At 29.6% G+C, this 17,650-nt stretch overlaps 1 protein-coding gene across 1 annotated transcript in view; it reads left to right on the forward strand.

Moving 5' to 3' along the window:
- Positions 1 to 17,650, forward strand: part of LOC135141189 (leucine-rich repeat-containing protein egg-6) — a 91,859-nt gene that overhangs the window by 23,880 nt on the left and 50,329 nt on the right. The gene's annotated exons all lie outside the window — the stretch shown is intronic.

Here is a 17,650-nt window from a genome sequence, read left to right on the forward strand (position 1 = left end):
TGTTTCACCTTCTTAAAATAAAAATACAAGTGAAATCGCCGAGAAGGTTTCAGATTCTTAAAAAAATATTTCGAAAATTATTTCGGCAGAAATTCCTGCCTTTGAAATATAGTCCGTCAAATCCCGCTTCTTTAAAATATTATTAAAATTTTATTTTCCCATATAAATTTTGGGACAAACTGGATAGAGTTAAAACTAGTAACTCCGCTGTCCGCACAAGTGTGGCCAATATAATATACTATTTAAAGCAGATAACCAACGAGAAAAAATATACCTAGATATTGGGGCATTACACTGTCACCTTGTAACAATAATTTTGTGTAAACTTTTGTCATATTAGTTTTCTAACGCGGAAATGACCACAATGGCTGCTACCTTTGGTTTTTTTTTTTATGGTTTGTTTAACAACCTTTGTCAATTTTTTTTTAGGTTTTTGTTTTGCATATTACAAGAACTCAATACTACAGTATGGAACATAAAAAATCTCACAAACGTCTTCTTTATCTAGCTTGATGTTCAGATGAGAAGACTAGTACAATTTAGGTCGAACATCATTAAAAATTAATGACCTATTTAATTATCCAAAAAGGGTGTATTTTTTATATTAATAATAGAAATACTAGCTTTAATTTTGTTATTATCTTAACTTTTTGACTTTAACGGTTTTTTCAAACAAATTATTTTTAAACTGTCACGGTGTTAACACTAAATTAATAAAACCTTTTAATTCACAATTTTAATTACTAGCAAACACACACCATAATAACAGAACTAAACATAAATAATAACAAACAAATCAATTACAACAAATTACGTGATTTTTTAATGTTTCTATTATGTTTGTAAAATCTAGAGCATTTTTTTGAAATTTACAAGTCCCAGTTGCTTCGTATGCAGTGATATTGTACTGCTAAACATTTTGACATAAGTCAACTTATATGTGATAATTATGAGTCATGGCTGAGTACGAATTTTACGAACTTTGGGCAATATAAAATTTTAAAAAATTATTGCAAGTTTCTGTTTTTGGTGAAATGATCCTATTCTCAGTTTCTCAGTACATGCTTAACTTTGACTGTTTATGTTTATACTTCGCAAAAATTCGACTGTTAATGTTCAGATTACAAGCATCAGGGGTCAAAAGAAATTTGAATTTCTATTCTTAACTCAAAAGAAAATATTGATTAATTAATTAACAACACTCAGTTTGTTTCCCAAAAACACCCATAAATTTGAAGACCATTTATCCGGGAAAAATGTAAGATGACGGACAAATTTTGATTAACGATTTACCATGTATCCAACAACCTAAGATATTTGCAAGATTTCAAGATTTCACAGCATTCGGTTTTGCAATTTCAAATTGAAATTGTAAAAATTGTAATAAAATTTTGATTTTTTCGCAAAATTTGGATGCCAAGAGTAAAAACTCAACACGAATTCATAAATCACACATGCAGGAGTAAATAGGAATCCTATAATGTCCTTATATGAGAAGTATGGGTGAAATGGACTTTATCAATATTTCTGCTTAGTCCTAAATTCTGTGAAATTCGGACAGACTGCTGACAGACAGACGAAAACGGGGACCTTATTTTTCGTACTCTAGGAGTCACGGGACGCTAAGAAACAAAAGCAGGAAGTCGTGCAATGGATTCAGTTACAATACTTCCTTAGTTGACGCTCAGGAAGTAAAAAGAACTTCTCTTGTAGCCAAATTAGACTCTATTTTTTTTTTAATTCGTTCTAGAACTATTTGCAGCACTCTGAACCTTTCGTTTAACCTGTTGCCTAATAAATTCCGCAAAACCGCTTCCTATTTACCAACATCCTACATCATAATACCTACAGCTTGAACCCCGCCTGAAGTGCACTTTAAACTTTCAAATTTACCGTTTTCGATTGAATTTCCATTTTCTATAAGGACGTGTCAATCCTCCAAGGAGATAGCCAGATTTAAAATGTGTATCGGATGCGAGGAATACTCAAATACAGGGCTTGATCTTGTTCCGCCTTTTAGCACTCCATTCTAACGAGCGCATTTTTTCACGATAAACGAAGCAAAAACTCAATTTCGGTCTAGCAACCAGACTGGATTTTTGTCGAGAGAAAAAATTAAAACTTGGGAAAATTGAAATTTGTAGTTTCATTTAGACGTGTAACAAGGGAAAATTGAATTTTGTCCGGCGCCACTATATTAATTAGGCGATTTTAGTGTCCTTTCGAGGGTAATAAAATTTCAGGCCTGACATTTCGAGTGATTTAATTAAAAATTACCGGCAAAGAGTTGTTATCGGTGCGAGTATCAGGTAACTCGAGCGAAGTCCTAATTTGGCTCTTAATTTAAAAATAATAATTTTGCTTAAACTGAGGAGGCGGTGTTCTATTTCCTGTTATTTTCTGTTATGAAATCTGCCACGAAGCCACTCAGATACGCAACAACAATAATTACAGTAGCAGAAGAATTCTCATATTTCCGTCTACGATTAAGTTACAATTATTTCAAAGAGTAGGATATTTTCAGGACGCTCGTCACACAAACAAGCAATAACCCTATCCAGAAATTAATCCGAATTCCAGATTCGAATAATATCCCTCCACAACGCGTGCACACAGCTAAATTACATTCATTTCTCATAACCAACAATAAAAACGTGGAACATCAACCGGAGTCACCGGAAATTGGAGCGTCGTCGCAATCGAAGAAAAGCCGGATTAAACAGCGCTTAGTTCTAATTAGCTTCTCTCAGTTTAATTACACGTAAAATTAATATTTCTGCTCGTGTATATTTTCTACACTTTGTCCTCTAGGCAGGATGCAATCCTGTCCGAAACAGGTCTTTGTTTGATTAACCGGTTTAAATTGCTATTTATCTTGATTAGACAGTCAGGTTCAATGTGACCCTTGGAAATTGTGTTACCTTGTTTGTTTTACCAATTTTCTTACTCTATTGATTACTATGAGCTTTTACTTCGGTTCGGATATCGAGTTTAGTTCGTGTCAACGCTGATAGAAAAATCAAAGTGTTTGTTTTGTTTTTTACGAGTTTTTAGATTTTTTTGGGCGATTGAATTAGTGTTCTTGATCGTTTAATAAAATAAGATCAGACTGAAAACTTTTCTGCCGACACGAGAGAAGGTGGGAAACGTTGCAGGAAACGAAGTTCGATCCATACCGGATAAAAATCTCTATGTGGTGGTGAAAGATATTATTCGCGAAACATTTTAAAACTGTAGATGTAGAGCGTACAAATTTGCTATATTACTTTTAAAAACGTTGCAGTGTATATTCTCTAGATTCTGTAGCGAGTGAAGCGAGCTATTTTATATTACGTTTAAATACAAATCGAGATTATTTTACTTTTAAACACAAACCGATTTTTGCGAGATTTCTCAAACATGTAACGCAATTTTCCTCGAGGGAAAAATTCTCAAATGTAACATAAACAAGGCGAAAAACGATACCGTAAATCAAATTTCTGCAGCTACTTATTTGTTTCACGTAATAAAATCAGATTTTATAACCTTTTCCCTTCGCAACGAATTAAAACTCGATGAGAAAAGTCAGGTAATAAAGAAACATGATAAATAATTTGACCTTTAACGTTCGTAACCGCCATCGTAAACCAATAATTCGTTTCTCATTATTTTCGTTGCGTGGGGCATATTAATTAAGCACGACGTCCTCAGATCAAAATGTCAACGTGTTTTGCAAAAGTGTGCGTATGCGTGTGACGATTTTTGTTTTATCGGTGGGTTTTTTGAATAAATCATGGTTTGAAAATTTCAGGACTCCAAAATCGCTTGAGAAGTTAGAGAATTAAATTGCGCCCTTGAGCTGTCAGACGCAGTTCATGAGCCTAAAATTTGATACAATCTTTGCTTTTCTTTGTCGAATTTAAATCAAGAGTTGTTACTAGAAGTCGAACACACATTCGCTCGTGCGGTTATAATCGTACTTCAGGACGAAAACAGTGGCGAATTGAAAAAATACGTTGACGATGAGATATTCTTAAGATTTTGGGATGACGTCACCGCTTTGTTTAGGGGAATGCATTTTACCATTTTCACCACACAACATGTGCTAAAATATATTCTGGCGTGCATTTTAAATGATGCTGAAATCACCCTCATTCTATATAATAATATGGAATAATTCAAAGTGTAATTATGCAACAAATGTACATAAAATTTAGGGGTGGCGATTCTGATTTTGAATCAAATCATTGACATGTATGTATTTTGGCCTACAAATGAGTGCAGTTTTAACAAGAGTGTGAACAATATAATCAGAAAAACTGAAAAAGGAGAATTTTGATGACAGGTGATAAGAGCAATAGCAACCAACAGAAAAAACGAATTAGCAATTATTTTTGGCTACACGCTTTTGTAAAGAATTGTGCGGTTTATATTTATATGAACATGCTAAATTGAATTTTGTCGAACAAATAGCTTTGCAACGTTTTAATCAATAATGTATAATTTACTGCTGTTTGACGTTCAATTAAAATAATTACCATATGGTTTTAGTTGATTAATAAATTATCACTGTATGTGTGACATTTCAGTAAAATTTTGGCTGCATTTTAACGAAGTTCCAAGTATTTAAATTATTCCAACCTAAATTTTAATTAATTAACCGATAAATTCTAATCAAAAATTCCACAAAAAATCTTTTTCAAATTGAATGAATCCGGATTTTTCACCGTCTTTACCACATAATCGAAAAAATAAGCAGTCTAGACAGACAACTTTAATATTTTATTAAAAATGGTTGGATGAGGAGATGAGTGAGAACTTTGGTTCACGGTTTGATAGAATATCACAAAAATAAGTATAGATTCGTGATCCTAAGGATATTTCTGATAAGATAACCACTTCTCGGTACTGATTTGTACCGATTTAGACGGTTTTAATATCTTGTTGAAATTGGTGGATGTACCAGATGAATGAGTTTTCTCATTTTTTTTTTCAATTTTTACTTTCAACAACATCGGTCAGGTCAGGTCAGGTCAGGTCAGGTCAGCTCAGGTCAAGTCAGATCAGGGGCGAAGTTGCTCTATTCTGTTACGAATTTAATTGGAATGTGTTTGCGTTCATAGCTGGATACGCATATAGTTAGCTTTAAAGAATTTCGTTTCATCATTTAGGAGAATAAATCCCTGACGATGAATAATTTGCTTAAATACAACCCTGAAATTTGAGCAGGTTTTAAAGCGACACAAGTAGCCTCTGTAACTGAAGAACAAAACAAGTAAAAGTTTGAACTAAAATAGAACGAAGCGCATCATTTTATAAATGAGTTTTCCTCAGTAATTGGAAAAGATATGTTAAAAATGACCGCAAATTTGGAATCCTGGGAAAACTTAGTAGTGGAATTAAATTTTGCACCAAGTTTAGCAATTTTATTCATTTTTTTTTATTGTTGAATGCGACAGAATAATAATTAAATAACAAAATTTATTTCAAAAATGTTTAAGGTTTAAAGTATTCTAAAAGAAATTATGCTTTTCTTCAACTACCCTGATGTCTGGACAAAATAATGAAAGAAGCAAAATTTTGAATCATGATAAATGACTACATAATTGACCTAACCTAATCATGATACATGTAAAAATGAGATTTTCCTCATACATCTGATAAGGTACAACAAAAATAACTACAAATTCGTAATTCTGATAAAATTTCATAAAAGAAAAACACAATTTTTTACCAAGTAGAGCAATTTAATTTTTGATAAAATTGGTGGAGGCGCCGGGATAATTAAATAGCACAAAATTGATTTCGAAAATGTTTAAAACTTTATAATTCAAATACAGAATTATAAACGAAGTAATGTTTTCTTTAACTACCTTGGTGTCTGGACAAAATAACAAAAGAAACAAAAGTTTGAATCGTGATAAATGGCTGATCTGATCTGATCTGATCTGATCTGATCTGATCTGATCGATGTGGCTAATCTGTTTTTATTAAAATGAGATTTTCCTCCGACATTTGGTAAAATACAACAAAAATAACTACAATTTCCTAATCGTGAGAAAATTTAATAGAAGAATAACACCACTTTGGACCAAGTTTAGCAATTTAATTTTTATTAAAATTGGTGGACGCGCCGGGATAATAATTAAATTAAACAAACTTTAATCCAAAAATGTTAAGACGCTCTACTTGAAATATGAATTTTGAACGATATTATGCTTTTCTTTAGCTACCTCGATGACTAGACAAAATAACAAAAGAAGTAAAAATTTTATTCATAATAAATGATTAACAGAATCTGATCTAACCTGATCAACGTGGCTAATTTAACAAATTAACTACAAATTCATACTTCTGAGAAAATTTCATAGAAGAATAACACCATTTTTGACCAAGTCTAGTAATTTAATTTTTTGATAAAATTGGTGGAGGTGCCGGGATAATAATTATACTAAACAAAATTTATTTCAAAAATGTTAAGACTTTCTGCTTCAAATAAAGTATTCTAAACAAAATTATGCTTTCTTTATCAGCTTGACCTCTCGACAAAATAATAAAAGAGCCAAAATTTTGAACCATGATAAATGACTATTTGACCTAACCTGATCAATATTTTTATTGAAATGAGATTTTCTTCAAACATTTGATAAAGTACAACAAAAATAACTACAAATCCGTAATCCTCAAGAATTTCATAGACAAATAACAAGATTTTGGATCAAGTTAAAAATATAATTTTTTTATTAAAATTGGTGGAGACGCCGGGATAATAATTATACTAAACAAAATTTATTTCAAAAATGTTAAGACTTTCTTCTTCAAATAAAGTATTCTAAACAAAATTATGCTTTTTTTTCTAGCTTGATTTCTGGACAAAATAATGAAAGAAGTAAAATTTTGGACCATGATAAATGACTATTTGACCCAACTTGATCAATATTTTTATTAAAATGAGATGTTTCTGAGACACATGATAAAGTACAACAAAAATAACTACAAATTCGTAATTTTCAAAAAATTTCATAGACAAATAACAAGATTTTGGACCAAGTTAAAAATTTTATTTTTTTATTAAAATTGGTGGAGGCGCCGGGATAATAATTATACTAAACAAAATTTATTTCAAAAATGTTAAAACTTTCTACTTCAAATAAAGTATTCTAAACAAAAATACGCTTTTTTTATTAGCTTGATCTCTGGACAAAATAATAAAAGAAGTAAAATTTGGAACCATGCTAAATGACTATTTGACCTAACCTGATCAATATTTCTATTAAAATGAGATTTTCCTCAGACATTTGATAAAGTACAACAAAAAGAAGTACACATTCGTAATCCTCAGAAGATTTCATAGACAAATAACAAGATTTTGGACCAAGTTTAACAATTTAATTATTTATTAAAATTGGAGGAGGCGCCGGGATAATCATTATATTGAAGAAAATTTATTTCAAAAATGTTTAAATCCTACTTGAAATAAAGAATTCTAAACGAATTTATTAATTTCCTTAATTACCTTGATGTCTGGACAAAATAAAGGAAATAAAAGTTTGAATCACGATAAATGACTGACCTGATCTGACCTAACCTGATCAACGTGGGTAATTTATTTTTATTAAAATGAGATTTTCCTCAGACATTTAATAAGGTATAACAAAAATAACTACAAATTCGTAATCTTGAGAAAATTTTTTGAAGCATTTTGGACCAAGTTTAGCAATTTAATTTTTTGTTAAAATTGGTGGAGGTGCCGGGATAATATAATTAGATTAAATAAAATTTATATCAAAAACTAAGCTCAACACTTCCTAATTGAAATAGAATTATAATTTTCTTTAACTACCTCGATGTCTGCAGAAAATAGCAAAAGAAGCAAAATTTTGAATGACGATAAATGACTGATCTGATTTGACGTAATCTGATTAATGTGGCTAATTTGTTTTTAGGAATATGAGACTTTCCCCAGATATTTGATAAGATACAACAAAAATTACTATAAATTCGTATTTCTGAAAAATTTCATAGAAGAATAATACAATTTTGCCGAAAGTTTAGTAATTTAATTTTTGCTGAAATTGGTGGGGGCGCCGGAATAATAATTATATTAAACAAAATTTATTTCAAAAATATTTCAGAATTCCTACTTCAAATAAATAATTCTAAACGAATTTACACTTCGTCTTACCTACCTTGATGTCTGGACAACTTAATAAAACAAGCAAAATTTTGAATCATTATAAGTGACAGAATTGATCTGACCTAGACTAATCAACCTGGCTAATTTCTTTTCATTAAAATGAGACTTTCCTTAAACATTTAATAAAGTTCAACAGAAAATAACTACAAATTCATAATCCTGAGAAATTTTCATCGTTTCATCAAGTTTAGCAAATTAATTTTTTATTAAAATTGATGGAGGAGCCGGGATAATTAAATTAATCAAAATCTATTTCAAAAATATTTAAGACTTCCTACTTCAAATACAGAATCCTAAACGAAATTATGCTTTTCTTTAACTACCTTGATGTCTGGACAAAATAACAAGGTCTATTCTTGAATATGGCTGTGTCATTTGGAATCCATATTACAGAAATGGAGTTGAGCGTATTGAAAAGATACAAAGAAAGTTGCTTAATTTTATTTTATTTAAACTTAAAATAGATAAAAATAAATATTCCTACGAGGATCGCCTTCAGTTGCTAGGATTGGAATCACTTGAATTTCGTAGGAATAAATTTATGTTAATTTATGGTTATAAACTTTTGCATATTCAATTTAATTGTCCAATTTTAATTAATTTTTTTAACTTTCGAGTTTCTAATTATAATACTAGAGTATTATAATACTAGAGTATTATAATTAGTTTCTATGAAGCTTCAGAGAACTAATTATGGATTTCACTCTCCTTGTATGAGAACTGCAAGACTAATTAATGACCTACATTCATCTATTGATATATTTAATTGTATATTTGAACCTCTTTAGAAAAATGTTATCTTATAATCATATTTATTGAGTTTTATTATTTCTGTTTGTTTTGAAGGTACAATCTGCATTGTTTAAATTACTTTGTAAATTGCCTATTTGGATTTTTCTGTAATTAAATAACAACAATAAACAATAAACAAATAACATCAGATTTTCCTCAGACATTTGATAAGGTATAACAAAAATAACTACAAATTCGTAATCCTGATAAAATTTCATTGAAGAATAACACCATTTTGAACCTATTTTAACAATCCAATTTTTTGTTAAAATTGGTGGAGGCGCCGGGATAATAATTAGATTAAACAAAATGTATTTCAAACGTGTTTAATAAAGGATTCGAAACAAAATTATGCTTTTCTTTAACTATCTTAATGTCTGTACAAAGTAACAAAAGAAGCAAAATTTTGAACCAAGATAAATTACTATTTGACCTAATCTGATCAATGTTGCAAATTTGTTTCTACAAAAATGAGATTTTCCTCAGACATTTGACGTGATACAATAAAAATAACTGCAAATTCGTTTTACTGAGAACATTTCATAGAACACCATTTTGGATCAAATTGGTGGAGACGCCGGAATAATAATTATATTAAATACAATTTATTTCACTAATTTCTTTTTATAAAAATGAGATTTTCTTCAGACATTTGATAAGGTACAACAAAAATAACTACAAATCCCTAATCCTATTTTGTTAAAAATGTTGGACGTTCTGAAGAGGGAGACCTACTTGTTTATATTCTAGACTACATGAAACGTCAAAAAATCGTAAAATTAGCATCACGTCAAGTAGAACACCATCTACTTCATTTCTTCTTAGCTTACATTCGAGATGTAAAAGGATACTGAGAACTTGTGAATCTCTAGAGGGTAACGTGCTTAATAATAATTTACCGTTGAGCTTCAACGACTTCATTTGCATCAAGCTGATGGAAATACTTAACAAGATATTAAATAAGTGTCATATGCACCCCTGGAACACTTCCTTTGTTAAATGGAAATTTAATCTTTACGTTTATAATAGTGTTAGAACCCTTTCCACCATACGAATAATCTTAGTGAAAAGGAAAAAATTCCTTAAGCCGTTACAGTCTACTCCGAAGTAAGTATACACAAAATTATTCATTACGAAAACACACATACACACCCCGATAAATATAAATTTACAATTCCAAATCAAAAAATTGCGATGCGTACTAACGAGATGTATTATCAGGGTAGCGAGTGGTTACTGCCTCGAGCACTCGGCCTCGAATTTCGATAAGGGAGTCCAGAAAAACAACAAAAAAACAAAGCGCAACACAAAAAATTTACAGGAGTGTGTTTCAAGCTTATACACCATTAATTTCCTCCTCGAATTGTGGTTTTTACGAAATTAGAGTACAATACAACGACAACCAACATTGTATTGAATAAACCCCGACAAATGTGACAGCTTTCGTGCAACGCTCTAATTCATGCATTAAAAGCGACTACAAATTTAATAAATTCCACAATACAACCGTCCACACCTCAACAAAACATTAACCACTGGTATCGAGATCACCACCCCTTCCACGCTCAAAATTTCTCATAATAAATCACAATATGTGGTGCGATAAAATTACATGGAGCTGTGTTTGCTTCTGATCACGAATATCTCCATAATCGATTCAGAATTCAGAAAAATAATCGGAGACGCTTTACGAAATCGACTCTCCTCCATTTACTAAAAGAAACGAACAAAACTTGTTGCATTTATTTGCTTTGGGAAACGCTCTTCCAGCTAAATCCCAATTTTACAACCGGAAAATTGTCGCAAATCGATAGTTATTGGACAAATTCCCCACTTTCGTGCCCGAGTCCCGCTTTTCGTTCAGTCCCCGAAAAACGAAAATATTTTCATTTCGACATGTATTCTTTCATTTATCACTGGCTTAGCTGGGTCGTAACTCACGTTCGAGCTCGCAAAAAACGAAAATAACTGCAAACTCCGGGAAGTGTTGCTCTGGACGCACGAGTGAATGTAACATATATGCAAATGATCGTTCGAAGTAGATGAGGGAGTTGGGAAAGTTCACGTTACACGTAAACCTATTTAGAGTAAATACACAACTTTGTAATAGTGAAAAGGAAAGACAATTAGCGAAGGAATCGAATCGAGTCTCAAATTGAGATTAATCGGGCGAAGCGGAATGAGGGATAAATTAAACTTAACTCTGGCGTTTAAGGAAATTGTTCATTGTAAAACGGCGTGCTTAATGGCTGAGTAAAGCCGAAGTTACAAATTGTAATTTATTTTGAAGCGGTTTAGCAAAAAATCGAATTGTGGATGAGGAAAAATCATAACAGAAATTGGAATTGAATGAAGAAAATTTATTTTACTACTCCTTAACGAAAAAATAGCCACTGGCCAAATACCATTTTAATAACTATATTCTGCCTTTTAAGATTACAAAATGTATATTTCATTATTTGCGCAAACACGCAAAAAATTTAGCCCGTTTCACAATACAAAGAATAAATATTTATGAAACGGAAAAATAAGCTATTGTTTCTCCAACAAACAAAACAGATTTTTTCATCTTATAATAATTAAGCTCGCAACTTGCTGCTTGCACATTTATTATTTTTACAATCTCGAATCTAAAAGGAGACTGTAAATAAAGAAATGTGAAATACGTGGAAGATGAGATTCAAAGGGAAAATGAAATCAAAGAGTCTGAAATTATTGTAAGAAAATGATTTCGATGCGAGGTTGCGATTCCATCGGAAACCATCAAAGGAAAGTAATGAAAAATTTATGATTCACTTCTTTTTGCGTTATTTATGTATACCGTTTTAGCAACGTACACCCTTTGGTGTTCATTAAAATTATTACCTCTTCATTTAGCAATTTGTGTTCTGATGTAGTTGCTTATTGACTTATCAGCACGAAACCACGTACAAAGGAAATGCAATCTTTGTTTAATGAGAAGAGTCTCTCCGACGACCTTTGATATAACTACATTTCAAAGAAGTTTTTTTTCTTAGTCATACTGTTGGGTTAATGACGAAATACTTAATAAAAAAAAATATTTACCATGAGATAACTTCTCCCAATGCGACACGTCGAAACTTAACCTTTTATTGTATCATAGAAATGTTTCCCCGGAAAGACTCAAATTCTCGTCCGAGCTAGAAACTTTATTAACTTACCAAGAACGACGAACAAAGGAATTTAAAAAGTAAGTGAAAACCCCTAATGGTTGCAACGGGATAATCTTGCCATTCAATTATTTTGTTGGTTTTGTGTCCATTCTATCTAAAATTTTGTTTCTCAGTTTTGCAGGACTGTGTGAAGAATTGGGAACACAAGAGATTTAAAACAAAACGTTACAAAAGTAGAAAAGAATTAGATACGACACAAAATCGACAGAAAGCGGTTTAAATTAAATTTGTGTAAAATGTCGTGACAGAGCTCACTGCAGATGCGCGGACGACAACAGAGTAACAAATGCGGTTTAGATTCATTGGGATGCCTAGATTTAGTACCAGAATTTATTCGTAGTTTATAGCTACCACGACAACCATTAGATTCGTTTTACGATGGAACTCCATTACACAGTTGTGACCAGAAGATAGTTTTGAACTAAAGTGTCCAACTCAAACTAGTGTGATTTTAAATTCCTGTTCTAGTTGTAGATCTTTAAAAAATCGCCCTATACATTTCGAAAAAATTGCTATTCATAATAAAAAAGTTCTTTTTGCCCAGACGAAAAAGTGCTTTTACACCTCGGAGAAAAATGTACTAACAAGAACAATAAAGTCAATAAAAATGATGGCTGCTTAATTATAACTACATAACATTTTGCTTGCTCTGTATTCTTTCTTTATACTTTGCTTTTTCGAGTTAAAAAAATTCAAACGATTATTGAAACTTGAGTGAAATTTTATTTTATTATTAACACCTACTGATTAAAGCCCTGTTTTCTTTTGTACTGCGAGTATATAACCAATTATTTTCGTTAGTCGGTACGTGCGAAATTTAATCCGCGTTAATGTTTTCAAGCGATTCTAATAAAAATTAGCCTTTTTCAATCAAACCTGTTACAAAAAAGTATTTATCGGGATTACGTAAAAATTTACTTATAAAGAGTAAATATTACGTGTTTTGAAAAATGTTTACTAAAAATTTGGTTATTTCGTTATTTCGATAAAACTTTCCTCTCGCAATAATTTTTCAAAGAAGTTTTTCTTTGAAAAATTATAAATTTTTTTGCTATTTTTGTAAACTGATAACCTCTATAAACTTAAAACGAGTGGCGTAAATAACACAGCAACATTTTTTTGACTTCAATTTTTTTTTGGTCGTTTCAGTTTTTCGATTTGCAATTTTTCGAGTTTTCAAGTTCAAATTTTTCAGTTTTTTAATTTTTCCACTTTTGGATCTTGCAATTTTTCGATTTAAAATTTCTGGTGGTTTCAATTTTAATTTTTGAATTTCTCGGTCTATCAAATTTTGGATTTTTCAATTTTTCGATTTTTGAATTTCTCCATTTTTCAACTTTTCGTTTAAGTTTTAAAATTTTCCTTATAAGTATGTAATAATTATTATAATTTTTTTTAATTTTTCCCTTCAATTTCACGGTTTTAGAATTTTTCCACTTTTCAACTACAGGATATTAAAATTTTTTCATTTATTGGATTTTTTAGTTTTCGGATTTTTCAATTTTCAATTTTTTAATTTCCCGATATTTAATTTTTCAATTTTTAGAATTTTCAGTGTTAGTTTTTCAAAGTTAAATGCAATTTTGAGGATTGCATAATTTTTCGACTCATTATTTCTTTCGGTTTTTAGGTTTTTTAATGTTTCATTGTTCAATTTGCGTTTCTTCAGTTCTTCAATTAGCAATTTATTGATTTTCCACGTTTTCGATTTGGTAAATATTCGTTTTTTCAGTTTTTTTGAATTTTCAAATTTTTTCTCATTTTTAGTTGAATTTCTCGATATGCACTTAATTTTTCAATTTTTCGGTTTTTCAATATTAGTTTTTCGAATTTACATGCAATTTTGACGATTCCATAATTTTTCGATCTTACAATTTTTGGGTTTTTAATTTTTCAATTTGCAATTTCTCGGTTTTCAGTTTTTCAGTTTATCAAATTTTGAATTTTTCAATTTATCGACTTTTCAATTTTAGATTTTTCGTTGAATTCATTTTTCAACTTTTCGTTTCTTCAATATTTGATATGAAATTTTCCTAGTTTTCATTTTAAATAAGTAATAATTATTATAATTTCTAAAAAAAATTTCCGTCTTCAATTTACAGTTTTACAATTTTTCCACTTTTCAACTATTGGGTTCTAAAATAATTTTTTTCATTTATTGGGTTTTTCAATTTTCGGATTTTTAATTTTTCAATTTTGAATTTTCCGATATTTTATTTTTCAATTTTTCCATTTTTCAATGTTAGATTTTTCGACTTTATGTTAAATTTTGAAGATGCCATAAGTTTTCGATTTTACAACTTTTGAATTTTCCAGTTTTTCGATTCATCATATTTTTCGATCTTTAGGTTTCCCGATTTTTCGTTTTCCTATGTTTCAATGTTCAATTTTTCGATTTTTCCAGGTTTTCGATTTCTCGTTTTTTTCAATGTTGGTCTTTCGAGTTTACGTGCAATTTTGACGATTCCATAATTTTTTAATTTTACAATTTTTGGGTTTTCCAATTTTTTGATGAATTAATTTTTTCGATATTTAGGTTTCTCGATTTTTCGTTTTTCAGTGCTTCATTGTTCAATTTTTCGTTTCTTTAGTTCTTCAATTAGCAATATTTCGACTTTCCACATTTTCGATTTGGCAATTTCTCGGTTTTTCAGGTTAGGTACTGATTTTCCATTTTTTTTTTAATTTTAATTTTTTTATTTTTAATTTTTGAATTTTTGGATATTTTATTTTTCAATTTTTGGATTTTTCAATGTTAGTTTTTGGACTTTACATGCAATTTGGTAAAGTCTGTAATTTTTTTATTTTACAATTTTTGGATTTTTCAATTTTTAGGTTTCTCGATTTTTTTGTTTTTCCATGTTTCAATGTTCACTTTTTCGATTTTCCACGTTTTCGACTTGAAAATTTCTCGTTTTTCAGGTTACTGATTTTTCAACTTTTTTCAATTTTTAATTTTTCTAGTTTTAATTTTTGAATTTCTCGATATTTAATTTTTTAATTTTTCGATTTTTCAATGTCAGTTTTCGAATTTGCATGTAATTTTGACGACTTTCAATTTTTCGGTTCATCAAATTTTGGATTTTTTAATTTTTCGATTTTTCAATTTTAGATTTTTCATTGTCCCCATTTTTCAACTTTTCGTTTATTCAATTCTTATATCAAATTTTCCTAATTTTAATTTTAAATATGTGACAATTATTATAATTTAAAAAGAAATCCGTCTTCAATTTTACGGTTTTAGAATTTTTCAATTTTCGAAATTTTTATTTTTCAAATTTTGAACTTCCCAATATTTTATTTTTCAATTTTTCGATTTTCCAATGTTAGTTTTTCGAATTTACATGCAATTTTGACGATTCCATAATTTTTCAATTTACAATTTTTGGGTTTTCCAACTTTTTTCAGTTTTCATCATTTTTTCGATTTTTAGGTTTCCCGATTTTTCGTTTTTCAATGTTTCATTGTTCAATTTTTCGTTTCTTCAGTTCGTCAATTAGCAATTTTTATATTTTCCATGTTTTCGATTTGGCAATTTCTCGTTTTTTCTGTATTTTAATTTTTCTTTTTTTTTCAATATTTAGTTTTTCAATATTGGTTTTTGAATTTCTCGATATTGAATTTTTTAATTTTTCGATTTTTCAACATTAGTTTTCCGAATTTACATGCAATTTTGACGATTCCATAATTTTTCAATTTTACAATTTTTGGGTTTTCCAACTTTTTTCATTTTTCATCATTTTTTCGATTTTTAGGTTTCCCGACTTTTCGTTTTTCAATGTTTCATTGTTCAATTTTTCGTTTCTTCAGTACTTCAGTTAGCAATTTTTCGATTTTCCACGTTTTCGATTTGGTAATTATCCGTTTTTCAGTTTTTTCATTTTTCTTTTTTTTTCATTATTTAATTTTACAAATTTTAATTTTTTAATTTCTCAAAATTTAATTTTTTAATTTTTCGATTTTTCAATGTTAATTTTTCGACTTTACATGCAATTTTGACAATTCCATAATTATCCGATTTTACAACTTTTGGGTTTTTCAAATTTTTTATTCACTATTTTTCAATTTTTCCCGATGTTTTAGGTTTTCCATTTTTAATTGTCCGATTTTTCAACTTTTCGATAAAAAAAATGGAAAAATGGCAAAATTCTAAAATTGAAAAATCAAAAATTAAGAAACGAAAAAGTATAAAATGAAAACTTTGAAACATTAAAAAATTGGAAATCAAAAAATTAATAATTGAGAAACTTTAAAATCGAAAATGTGCAAAATCGAAAAAATTAAATACTGTAAAATAGAAATATTGAAAATCAAAGAAATCGGAAAATCGGTTAATAGAGCAGTTCAAAAATTGCAAAACTGAAGAATAATTGTATCAACGAAAATTGAAAGAATCGAAAGAAACATTGAAAAATATAGAAAATGAAGAAACGAAAAATTGTGATATGAAATCGAGAAAATAAAAATTAAAAAATCTGGAGAATGAAAAACAAAAATCAAGAACTTGAAGAAACGCAAAATTTAAAAAGAAAATGAAAAATTTTGATACCAAAAAATTGTAAAATCGAAGAAAAATGGAAAACGACGTCATCAATTTTTGAAAGGGGATAAATAAACAAATTTTTATTAACGATCTGCGATAACCTTAAGTAGTTTGAAAGATTTCAAAGCAAGTCGGTCCAGTAGTTTCGGAGATTGTCTCTCTAATTAAAATTCGGACAGACAGACGGACGGACAGACATACGAAAACGGGAGATCTATTCTAAGATCATGTAGACACTCCTCTTAATACATTATTCCCACAATACCCAAAAATATCCCCAATATTCGATTTATGTATTAAACCCCGATACTTGAGAATGGGTCAGCAAATTTCTAATTCTAGTTGGTTATTATCACACGAGGAGGTGAGATGGTGTGGGTGTATAATTTCTCCAGGAAACATCGTTACCACACGAAGGTGAAATGTTGAAGGTGTATAAACCTACACAAATAATCACCACCCAGAGCTAACACTATTGGAAATTTCCATTTATAGATACTGCACAGACTTTGGATTTCTTTTTCATTTTTCATAACAACTATTGATTGTATTCGCATGCTTCATTCCTTGTCATTCCATAATTTCGAATGTTTAATTAATAACACCCATTAATTATAACGTACGTCATAACTCTAAATACCATTCTGGTTAGTTTTCCGCGTCACAAAAATTTGGGCCCTTTGCTCTTCTTAGAATTTACGAATGATCTAATATTTGAATAAACTCTCAATATTTACTCTCTAATACATACTATAAATGTTAATATTATTAGTATAACAAACCTATTCGACAAATAAGTTCGCCGTGTAACAAATATTAGAATGTCGTCAAGGGTTTATAAAAGCCCTAAAAGTATCCTTTTTCCAACATTTCAAAAGTTTCTATCTATCTCACAATATCTCACGTTTCCAAACTTACCCTTAAATAAAAAATCGCCCCTCTTAA

The sequence above is a fragment of the Zophobas morio genome, unplaced genomic scaffold, assembly GCF_036711695.1.
Source record: "Zophobas morio isolate AGI-343-1 ecotype UQ-CSIRO unplaced genomic scaffold, CSIRO_AGI_Zmor_V1 ptg000004l, whole genome shotgun sequence".
Taxonomy (NCBI): Eukaryota; Metazoa; Arthropoda; class Insecta; order Coleoptera; family Tenebrionidae; genus Zophobas; species Zophobas morio.